Source organism: Procambarus clarkii, chromosome 35 (assembly GCF_040958095.1).
Source record: "Procambarus clarkii isolate CNS0578487 chromosome 35, FALCON_Pclarkii_2.0, whole genome shotgun sequence".
Taxonomy (NCBI): domain Eukaryota; kingdom Metazoa; phylum Arthropoda; class Malacostraca; order Decapoda; family Cambaridae; genus Procambarus; species Procambarus clarkii.
Genome location: NC_091184.1, coordinates 3,719,201 through 3,731,710, shown reverse-complemented (window position 1 = coordinate 3,731,710; position 12,510 = coordinate 3,719,201). Strand labels below are relative to the sequence as shown.

The 12,510-nt window shown below is 48.2% G+C and overlaps 1 protein-coding gene across 2 annotated transcripts in view; it reads right to left on the bottom strand.

Annotated features, from left to right (window-relative positions):
* The window catches only part of LOC138371342 (peptidyl-prolyl cis-trans isomerase-like), an 87,926-nt gene that overhangs the window by 20,775 nt on the left and 54,641 nt on the right, over positions 1 to 12,510 (bottom strand). For both annotated transcript variants that reach the window (XM_069336130.1, XM_069336131.1), the window contains one exon: positions 4,893 to 5,593. The gene's annotated coding sequence lies outside the window, so the exon portion shown is untranslated. The remainder of the gene's footprint in view (positions 1 to 4,892; positions 5,594 to 12,510) is intronic.

Below are 12,510 nucleotides of genomic sequence, written 5' to 3'. Positions count from 1 at the left end.
GACTGACTTGACTGACTTGACAGCTCCCTCCATGCCTGCCTTTGGATAACTTAAGTTTGCAAACCAAGTGGTTGTCTGTACAAACATTTTTGGAAATGGTCACTTTTGGACTCACGCGGTGAAAAAGTATGTTAATCCAGAAAACCGGCTAATCTGGCGTGGGGTCCTACCCATATAGTCCGGATTAGCGGGTTTATACAGTAATCTGCATAAGATGACGGTCCCAAAACAACAAGGAAAGGAAGAAGAGGACAACCCTATCAGAGACCTACGAAGGGATAAGAAATAACGGAAGGACCGCCAGGAAACTTCATACTGCTACAGAGATGAAGCATGCAGGTGGGACACCATTAACAAAGCCACCTGATCACCATACAAACGGAGATAGACCCACATCAAAAAGACCAGACATGAAGACTCAAGAAGATAGAACCAGCTACGTAACGGACCGGTCCGATCTACTGAAATCGGCAGAGCCACGGGAAGACCCGCGGGGTTCGGACATCGAGCAAGCAGCACCTGAAACCAAGGCTGGGCCGGCCACCAAGGAGCTAAGAGGACTACTCTCCCTTGGTAGTCTCCAAGCGAGTTAGGACCTGGAGTAACAGCTGAACCAGAGTGAAGAGGTAGAGGAAACCCCACCTTGACCAGTCCTGCCTGAAGGCGTCGACCCTGACAGCCTTGCAGTTGGGGAAGGGTGCCACATATAATGGGAGGCGCCCCAACCATGCAGATGCAAAGAGGTCCACCTCCAGGAGCCCGTATGTCCGGCAGAGCCAATTGAACGAGTCAGCGTCGACTGTCCATTCCGTGGACAGTGGAATGAACCACAACAGGCCGTCCGCCAGGACGTTGGACACCCCCCTGAACGTGAACTGCCAGGAGAGCCGAACACTGAGAACTCAGCAGACGAGTCAACCGAAGCGACCAGCCCCAATGAGCCAAAGACCACATCGAACCCCGGCAATGAACCACTGGGGAGCACTCCAAATGGAGCCTGACCATCAATCCGCGAGCAACTTGAACCCTACGAAGTGACAGCCACACCGCCGCGAACTCCCACACCAAGCGGTGGGTCAGGAAGGAAAGACCTCACCGCCCCTGACTGGTCCTCTGAGCACTGGTCACAAAGCCCCCAGACTAAAGACAATGCGTCCATGAACACATTGAGCGAGGGCTCGGGTAGGCAGCAAGGCAGTGAACCCCCGAAAAACCCAAAGAGGAAGTCAGCGACTCAGCAACTGATGCAAGGACCCCAGAGGCCAAACCCAGCAATCGCGAGAGAGGCCAAAGGGATGACCCCAAAGGAATCAGAACAGCCAACGAAGCCAAACCCAACCCGGTGGGTAGACCATCACTGCTAAGCTCAGACTCCCGCACAAACCCTCGAGCAACCGCCGGGTGACCCGGGAGCCCCCCAGAAACAGGCGAAGGCGGGACTGCTGCCAAAGGGCCTCCGGAGGAAGAGACAAGGAAGCACTCCGAGAGTCCCACACAAGACCCAGCCAAGACCGAACCTGAGAGCGAACCAGATGGGACTTCTCCAGCTCACCAGGAACCCGAATCAGGCGAGCTGGGAAAAAAACAAATCCCTGGCGAGCAGACATGCGGACTGGCTGGGAGCCAGTCCACATGTCACCAGCACCAGCCAGTCATCGAGGTAGGCCAAAACCCGAACCCTTAAGAAAAGCAGATGGGCCACCACGACCTGGGTAAGGCGTGTGAACACGCAAGGTGCCAGATTCGAGCCGAATGGAAGGCAATGAAAATGGTAAGCCTGATGCCCCACAAAAAAACCAAGCCAGTCCCTGAACCCCAGATGAATTGGGACATGCCAATATGCATCCCGGAGTCAAGGGACACCATCCAAGTGCCCGGCTCCAAGAAAAGACAGACCTGGGACAGGGTAGACATCCGAAAGGAGGGGCAGGAGACCCAAGGGTTCAGACAGAACAAGTCCAGAGTGAACTGCAGGTCTGCACAGTCCCGTTTCAGAACCGGAAACATGCGGGACCCACCTGAGGGACCCACCCACCAGCCCTGAACCCCCTAAAGGAGGAGAGGCCACCCAACACCACCGCAGGCCATCAGAAACAATATGAAAAGCCCATTATGAGCAGAGCGATCACGCTAACCAGCCATCATCAGTTCTGAAGGCTGTGTCATCCCCAAAACTGGCACCACTGGCCTACCACGACAAGAGGAACCCTAAGCCCTGGCACAACCCTTCTGGGACGACCTCCCCACAGGCCCCCTGGAGAACAAACAAGTTCGATATGGGACGGCAACCGGAAAAAGCTACCTGAAGATACTGCACCACCGCAGACTCTGCAAACAGCAAAGGACAAACAGGCAAAGAAACCTAAGAACCAGAGCCCAAGCTGATTCCACGGATTGAACGATCACTGCCTGCCGACATGCGAGATAAGAAACAAAAAACAGACACCACATCCCGCAGGATCAATGCGAACAGCTTCAACAGGGCAGACGATGCCCGCACTACCAAAACCAACCCAAAACCATTAGACCCAGGATCGGTCCCAAGTGCCTCCATGTCCTCCTCAAGTCAATTCAAAGACCACTCGAGAAGGAAAAAGAACCGCAAGACCAACACCAAAAGGCTACGGGCGCAAAAATCCTCAGCAACCAGGGCAGTTAAAAGGGTGAGAACCTGCATGTGAAGCTGCACAATGCCGCCATCCCGAGGAAGGGCAGGGGCGAACAAGCACGCATTGAGGTGCTCAAAGTTGTCCCCCAGGTAAACCTGAACCACCATAAGAGCCTCCTGCACCTCATGAGGCAGGATGCAAGAGGCCAAAAACCTCCGGAAGGACTGGACTGAGGCACACAAGGAAACACAGAACCGAATCTGGGGAGGGGTCGACACCATATCAAACTCGTACAGGGAGGGAAGATAAGAAAACCCAACCCCCTGTAACAAGCCCTGCTCAGAGAGCACCAAAAACCAAGCGGGGTGTAATGGGCCCAAGCCTCCCAAGTTAACCCCTCCACCCGCCCCGGGAGCCTCCACATCAGGACCCGGGGCTGAGCCGTCCTCCAAGCCCCCTGCCTCAAAAGAAAAGGCAGAAGCCGCCGGAAAAGCTGGAACAAAGAGGGCCCACTGGTCAATCCCAGAAGCACCAGCTGAAGGAACAGGCTTGAATGCCTCCATCGTCACACAGGAAGGGGCATCCCCTGAAACTGTCAGAGTCTCAACACCAACTAAACCCTACCCCGACTCTGAAACTCTCAGACACATCGGAGCCAGAAGCAAGGGGGAGGGGGGAGGAACAAAACGAACAACAGCAGGGGAAGGACAAGGGGGCACTGACGAAACCAAAGTCGAAACGACTAACACCCCCAAATCTGGGTCCCTATAACCAAACATGGGGCAGTCTCAGGGCTTCCGGGTGAGCATCCAACCTAGCTCATTGCAGCAACCTAAAACGCGCATGCAATGCCGTAGCTGCCTGCACCCGAAGATCATTATCAGTGGACTGGGTGTATTGGAGTACAAACAAGGAACAAAACTCGCAGAACTCCAGGTTGAAGGTGTCACCGACCCAACAGGCAGCATGACGGAGGCACAAACAGTGAATGTCACCCTGAGATAAGGAGACAGAGCAACCTTTAAAACTCGTACAAAGCAAGATGGGACTCGAGGGATGCCTCCATCAGACCACTGAGCCACATGGGGTTTTCCAGGGCCCTTTGTCGTATATTCTCACTAGGGGAAGTCTAGACTAAGTACTGCTAACCAGCGCCAAAAATTACCAAAACAAACTCCAAATTGCTGAACTCACGAGACATGTACACTCACGGGTACCTAGTAGAGGACTACCAAGATATAATTGGGTGAGGACCAAAACCAAGGGGCAGACCCCCCACCAGGCAGGAAAACAAAAACAATAAAAAAACAAAAAACCTCGCAGGAGCACAACGTGCCCAGGCGGAACAGAGCCGGCCACTATGAGTAGGTGACAACTAGCTGCACAATACCTTGCATCCCAACCAGTGACGAAAACTACCTCCTTCCCAGAGACAAAGAGGGGTGCATGAAGCACCCCAGCTGACTCCAATGGAGGGTAATCACTCACGCAGCAAAAGCCCTACAGCAGAGGTAGACCCCAAAGGTGATTTGTGGAAGGTAGCCCCAAGCTCCATGGGCAGTACTTACAGGCAGTACTCTAGGGCTACCTACCTAGGGAAGGTAACCCTAGGCGCAAGCAGACCGAGTACTGGTTCTCCTGGCTCGCACACCACCACAGGACAGGACCACATCACAAGGCACAACACTGGAAAATTCAGAGCCAGAGTCGCACAACCGTCCAGGAAGCACATCAGCCACAGAACTGGTGTGTGGATAGCCGGCACGGGGGTCTGGGGCTGCCCTACTCCCTCCCGGGGAGGGGGGGTTGCTGCGCAGACGGCGGCACGGTGAAGGTTGTGACATCATGTTCGTTTGCTCATTTTTCATTTGGGGAGTTCTGTCCAATAGTTCGGCTTCCAGTAGCAATCTTTTAACCAGAATAGAGGTTTGTTTTGGGATGCCTACTTTTCTGGGTGCATTACCCGGTCGATGGCAGATATAGAATGCTTTCAACCACACGGGGGTTTCTATAGGCCATTGCTCGTCGTGCCTTTCTGAGGGGAGGCTAGGTTCTGGCTCGTGGTCCCCGTTATGCCTAGAACTCCATTCGCTTGACTGATGCTAGGGTCTAATACATTCATATCAGTCCGGATAGCTTCGTGGAGCCGAAGGGGCTTCCCCCAGAAAGTTTCCTATATATAAAGTCTACTCTCATCTTGATGTGTCTCTATGTCAAAAGTGTTTATATAGAGGCAATACTACACACAGTTGGGTGAGAACAATGTGACCTTCAGCATCGTACCTTCACTGAGGTGTGGACAGTCTTGACATTGGGAAGTGCGTCTGGCACTTCTGGAGCCAATCTTCTATCTTCATGCTGCACTCATCAGCTGTGTCTATGGTTGTGTCAACCTCCTGTGGGGTGTTGACTGTGTCGAGGCTCCCCAACATGGCCTGCAGCTGAGTCTTCCCTTCCTCTCCTTGTGTTGTCATATTCACCACACTGGTATCCTCCAGTTCCAAAAGCTTCATTGCTGACTTGTTCTGCTCTACCAGAGCATAGAGTCTGTCCTGGAGCTGGAGGTGGTGAGTCTTCCAGTCCCCCAGCTGCCCCTGGTACTTCCCCAGCTGGGACAGTACCTCTTCACAGCTAGTAATGAGGCTGCTGATGATGCTCTTCTGCTCCTGCACCAGGGAGCGTAACTTCTTGCTGATTCCTCTCGCAGGAGTTTTAATGGGTTTTGCTGGTACTGTTACCCCTGGCACAACCTCAATACCTTTTAGTTTTCTGATAAGGGCCTCCATACCATAACTGATTGGGAACTGAGTAGCAGCTGTGGCAGCGTGCTGGGCCCGGCAGCTGGGGCAGGTCACCTGACCATTCTTGATAGCATTGTCAATACACTGGGAGCAGAATGTGTGGCCGCACGGCAGTGTGCGAGGCCGTAGCTGATTGTCGCCATAATCGTTAAAACACACTGAACATTCCTCTGGCTTGTTATCCTGTGGAAAAGAATATTTGGTTAAGCTAGATGTAGTTGCAATAAAAAGTAATATTACAGTACTGTACTGTATTTTTCAATACAAATTATATAATATTTACATAATTTCCTTGTACAGAGGAACCTCAATATTTGCACTGCTTCCAATTCCCACTTTACAGTATTCAGACACAGTGTTCATCCGTTTGCCAAGCGTTCAGAAGTAAACATGCGTCTCTGCTGCTTCAGTTTCACCATAGCTGTTGTTCACTACACAACCCACTACACTTTTCTCTTGGATATTTTGGATATGTTTGATATTCTTAGTGTAAATAAGTCATCATGTCACTTATGAAGTTAGTGATAAGGGCCAAGCAAAAAAAAAAAAAACAAATGGTTTGAATCAAGACACAGATGAAGAAAGAACTCGTAGCTGAATATGAAAGTGGTGCCCGTGTGTCTGCTCTCGATACAGAGTTTGGTATTCCTAAATATAGTTCTCTAATAAAAGGAAGGTGTGCAAAATGGAAAACATTTTCTTGAAAATTATCACCCTGACAAACTGTGTTATAAACCTGTTGAAAGACATTGCCATGTCTCACTTTAGAAACATTTTAACCTCTGGGTTGCTCAGCTTCCAAATACGGCAACCCCCCCCCCCCCCCCGCCAGTGCGCAGGAAATATATTCTCTGGATTTTTTTAGTGTCAAAAACCCTTCCCTGAGTATGGATATGTTAACAAAAAGTCGAAATTGTACTTTGGCTGCTATGGGGTCCGTAAGGTCGTGGTTGGTCATGGGAACCGGTCATAAAACCAAAGGGAGCCGGTCGGCCGAGCGGACAGCACACTGGACTTGTGATCCTGTGGTCCTGGGTTCGATCCCAGGCGCCGGCGAGAAACAATGGGCAGTTTCTTTCATCCTATGCCCCTGTTACCTAGCAGTAAAAATAGGTACCTGGGTGTTAGTCAGCTGTCACGGGCTGCTTCCTGTGGGTGGAGGCCTGGTCGAGGACCGGGCCGCAGGGACACTAAAAAGCCCCGAAATCATCTCAAGATAACCTCAAGATGACGTCATTAATCCCCGGTCGCCCGTGGCGTACTCTCCCGAGGCCAGTAAGGGCGCCGGCTCAAGATGCGTGAGTTGCCCCGAATATATTTTTGTTCATTTTTTGCGCACAGTTCCAAATACATTTTATTTATTTTTTTTGTGACAATCCTATGTATAATGAACACGTAGACTATATTATGGCAGTAGAACATCCGTACTGTCCGAAGACACTGTGTTACGTGCATGACACGTGTACACATATCCTGCACATATTGCCAATGTATCATGCTAATTTATGTATATATACATTCTATTTACACACTATACACTATCACACACTATATACACACACCATAAACACACTGAAAACTCCGCGAGTGTGAGCTTCCACACCCAGCCAGTCCTCCCTCACTCCTCCAACATCATACTCGCCATCCCCCCTCCTCCCACCATACTGTTATTCACACCAATGTTTCATGTTCATTTATGTATATTTACAACATATTTACACACTATACACTATCACACACTATATACATTCTCCATAAACACACTCAGAACTCCTCAAGTGTGAGCTGCCACTCCCAGCCTCACATCTCCAACATCGTACTCGCCATCACTCCTCCTCCCACCATACTGTTAATGTTTTTATTACACTATTTACACATGTTATGTATACGTATCTAGATGTTTTATTCACCAGAACTATGCAAGTAAGCCGGTATTGTGTCCAAACAGCACAGTAGCCGCCATACACTGCATGAGAAATCACACAGCAGCCAGCAGATGACGCTACGATTACGACGTCACCTCCCTCACCAAAATAGCTCCTCCCAACAAACTCCTGTTGCTGTTATTACACTACATACACACATTGTATATACCCATGTACATATGTGTTCACCATAGCGAACCACTAAGTTAGTATGGTGAGCAAAACAAGAGTGGCTGCCACACACAGTGACGCTATCTGGAATCTCTCCCTCCCTCCCTCACCAAACTTCCTCCTCCCACAATACTACGCACAGTGCTAATTATCACCAAAATCCAGCTATTATCACAATACTGGCCACTAAATCCTGTAAATGAATAATTGACCACAGCTTTATTTTGTAAAGTAACATAAGAAGTCGTTTGAAGATTCCTAGATGGACGAAATAATGCTGTGATGTGGCTAGCGCTGTGAACATCGTGAACAGCATTGATTCACTGATATTTGAACAATGTACACAGTCATTATCACACTTAGGCTCTTCTGTGATACTATCATGGCTAAATACAGTAATACAAGTTATATATATATTTTGACATTATTTGGCAATGCTGTGGTCAGAAGCTGAACAGCAGTGCTGTGAGCTCATGCTGCGTGTGCCAGCCTTGGTTACTCACTCAGTACAGTACTGAGGACTCTCACACCAGGGAATGTTGCCCACGATTTTTTTTAAAGATGGCGTCTGTTTACAAGATCCCTGAGGAAGCTGATGTGAACCCCATGTAGCCATGAGAGTTTTGAATCATACGCTAAAAATATAAGATCCCCGGAGGCGCATTGCAAGCCCCCCCCCCCCCCCATTGAGGGCCTGCAGGCATGTTGAGCAGTTGAGACGTTAAAGTGCTGACAAAATTAATCATCCTTGGACAAGTTTCTTGTAAGAAAAGCATCCAGTGAGTATAATGAGGGAAACAGAAAAAGACAGAAAAGAGAAAGAATCCCAGAAGCACAACTACCAGAAGTTATAATGGTATGGGACTCCCCTACCAAAGAACATCTCTTCCTCTGCCTCACCACCTTCCACATATGCCATCAACATATGTCTAAGTGTTGGTAAAGTGTGTTAGCATTTATTTCATTTAATTATTGTATAACTATTTTTATTTTTGTGGTCTGGAACTGATTAATCCAATTTACATTATTTCATATGAGAACAAATTATTCGGCATTCGCACTTTTTGGCATTCGTCTCTCCTTCAGGAACCAGTTAAATCCGAATACTGAGGTTCCACTGTATTAGCTATTCTAAAACAGTGATTCAGTGAAGTTACAGTGAAGTGTAACACGACACATAAAAGTTGAAATGTAGGAATATTGCCATGTGAAAAAGTGGAGATGTATAAGAGTGCCAAAATAAGGCAACACCCTTGAATGTGTATACACTAGCCACGAGGTGACCAGGGCTAGAGCCGTCCTCAGTGAGAATAAACTGTGAATTTATATTGAAATATGGGAATGGGAATCTAGAAATAAATAATAGAGTAAGTCAACAGAGGAAGCCAGAAAGTAAGCATAAAATTCCTTATGATAATGGATACAGCCAACCAGTCATTAATGGTTTAAGAACAAAGTAGCAGCAACAGGACACATCAACCCAGAGACCTGAGGGGAAGGTTACGGTCAACAACAGTGACTTGTACTCCTCTACATACGATAAGTACCTGTACATAAGGGTTAAGCATATAAATTTTAATATACATATACTGTAATATTAGAAGTAGTAAAATACTGAGGACAGTTTACTAAATACTGAAATACTAAGGACACCAAACAGAAAACTGGCACCTCCACACTGGTGGTGATGGTGACCCAGGGAACAGCCAGGGAGTGGAGCCACTCACTAAACTCCAGGTTGCCATCTACAGTATACCCTGGAACATGCAGCTGGGTAGGGTTTGAGATAAAGGGAATAGACAAACTGGTCTTGCATAATGAATGTTGTAATACACACTTTCAAGATTAGATAGGTACAAGAGGTTGGCATTCGTGCAAATATAGAACACTGGCAACCCCATTCCAAGTGCACTGCAAAACAGGACAAAACCAGCGTTGAATGTAATGAAACGCCATTTTCTGGGTGAGACCCGGAGGCTCCCCGGAGCTTTACCAGGCTGATATGCTAATGTCAGACTTTGGCATCAGTCATGTGTATGGAGATCTAGGGCCTACCGGGGACCACGGCCAGAACCTGGCCCCCTCAGAGAGGCAAGGGGAGCAATGGCCTATAGAAACCCCCGTGTGGTTGGAAGCATTCTATGTCTGCCATCGACTGGGTCAAGCATCTAGAGAGGTAAGCATTCCAAAAACAAACCCCTATTCTGGTGAAAATTGCTACCTAAGGCCGAACTAGTGGATAGAACTCCTCAACAGAAAACAAGCAAACTAGTATGACGTCATACGTCACCGCGCCGCTGTCTGCGCAGCTCCCCCCTCCCCGGGAGGGGGAAGGGAGAGCCCCAGACCTCCCACGCCGGCTATCCACCCATCAGTTCTGAGGCTGGATGTCAAAACATGCGAAAAACCACCGACCGGAGGGAGGGAGGGTTGCCGGGGAGCCTCCGGGTCTCACCCAGAAAATGGCGTTTAATTACATTCAACGCTGGTTTTCTGGCGGGAGCCCTGTCGGCTCCCCAGAGCTAACTACCCACAGAGGAAGGTCAAAGGGACGGAACCGGGAGGAAGACACCACGCACCCCCCATGGAAGCGAGACAACCGGCAGCAAACCCCAACCCAAGGCGCCACAGCCCTGAAAAGTCCCGGGAACAACACGAGAACAACGAGCAGCAAGGTCCCCGTACGAACACCAAAAATCCATGCCCGAAAGACCGCAAGGACACGTCGCCCAGACGGCAGCGAGAGCACCGAAGCCACGAATGCCATGGGCATGAGGGAAGAACACAGGCAGCTTAGCCGCAAGAACACGACTGACAACCCGGGACACCATCACCCGCGAACCGGGAAGAACAGAACCGGATCAATGCAAAACGCGCTCCGGACACAGACGCCGTGGCACGCAAACAACAGCAGAGGGCCGCCACTGAACACAAAACACGACACACCCCCGGCAACGAAGCACCAACAAACCCTGGACCCCTCCAGAATGTAGTAGCCCCACCCTGCGCCAGAAAAGATGGAGACTGCTGCCACCAAACAACCAAAACGCTAAAATCGAAGGAGCAAGAAAACACAGCGACCCGACCCTCAGAGGCAAATGCCAAAAGGAAAAAAGAGCCGACGAAAAAACACACCTGAACCGAAGGGGCACTACAAACCGAGAAGAAAGAGCACGCTGACCAGAGACCAGGATGGTGCAAGCGGTGCACAAACAGGCCAGAGGTGAAACGACGCACGAGACAGCTTACTAACGGTGCAGAAGCAACATCAAGACCGAAAGCCAGCCGAAGCGGCTCTGCCAGTGCCACAAGATGCACGATTTTGTCAGCACAGATGGAGGAAGTTACACAGGGAATAGAACAGTGCAAGAAAGATATGCAACTCACTTATGCACAAGTGGCCAAGGAGAAGGAAAAAATAGAAGAAGCAGTTAAGGAAGTCAAACACTGCAGCAACCAAGATAAAACAAACATTAGGCCGGAAGTGAGAAAAGAATTGGCATCTAACCCGAAGTTGGTGCAAAACACAGTTGATTGGAGTAAGTCCCTGATCATTTTTGGCTGTAAAGAAAAGGAGATAACATCTAGGTCAGAAAGAGCTGTAGAAGAAGCAAAAGTAGTAGATAAAATTGTTGGCCTCGTGGAAGGTCTTACAACCATAGAGAATGTGTGCGACTACAGGAGAATAGGCAGATCTGTAAAAGGGAAAGATCGAGGATCACCCTAAACAGTGCCAAACAGATGGAAGAAGTACTAAGGAATGCTAGAAAATTACAAAGTGATGAGGATGGGAAAGTGTGGTCGTTAAGACAAGATCTTTCAAAAGAAGATAGAGAGAAGCTGAAACTGAACCTTGCCGAGGCAAAACGTTTAAATGAGAGCAGGAATGAAGAAGAAATCGATTCTTTTTTCTACAAAGTGATAGGGGTAGGCAGACCAGTAAAGTGGTACATAAAGGCAAACCAACAAAATCATTAGAGAGAGGGGGAGTGAAAAATAAGAAAAGGGGGAACAAGTTCCTGAAGATTGCATACACCAACATAGATGGAGTAAGATCGAAGATACTGGAGTTAAGTGATGTAATACAGCTGCAGACACCAGACATTGTTGCACTCACGGAGACAAAACTTGAAGATGTTATTTTAAATGAAGTCATATTCCCAAGGGGCTACTCAATTTGGAGACGGGACAGAAAAATTAGGAAAGGCGGTGGCGTTGCTGTGCTGGTGAAAGAACACCTAAAGGTGAACGAAATAATGACTGACAATCCACAAGAAGTTGACATAATAGCACTAAAGATCTGCCATGAGGATGATAAACTAATGATCATAAATGCATACAGTCCACCGCTAAGCAGCACATGGTCAAAGGAGGAGCTAGATAGTAAAAGAGAAGGTCTTATAACAATAATGAGAGAGATCATAGCGAAAGCGGATAACGATAGTTCACGACTGTTGATAGTCGGCGACTTCAACTTGAAAGCCATAGACTGGGAAGCATATGAAGCTAAAACAGAAGATTTCTGGACCTGTAAATTTGTAGACCTCATCCTGGAAACATTCTTGTATCAACATGTTAAACAAGCTACAAGAATGAGGGAAGGGAACGTTCCCTCCATGCTAGATTTGATATTTACCAGGAAGGAGGAAGAAATATTTGACATTCAGTACCTTCCTCCCTTGGGTAAAAGTGACCATGTCTTTTTGGGAATAAAGTATGCAATGCGTTATTATCTGGAAGAAAATATGAAGGTTGATGCAATTGAAAAACCTGACTTTAGGAGAGGACATTATTACAACCTTAGAATTTTTTTTAGTGGGTATAATTGGACAGACTTGTTGCTAGGCAAGGAAGTGAATGAGATGTATGTCAAGTTTTGTGAAATATATGATAAAGGCACAAAAAAATTTATACCAAAACAGAGAAGCAGAACTAGGAAACAGGATTGGTTTAACAGAAAGTGCGAGAGGGCCAGAGACCAAAAGACACAAAAATGGAATCAAT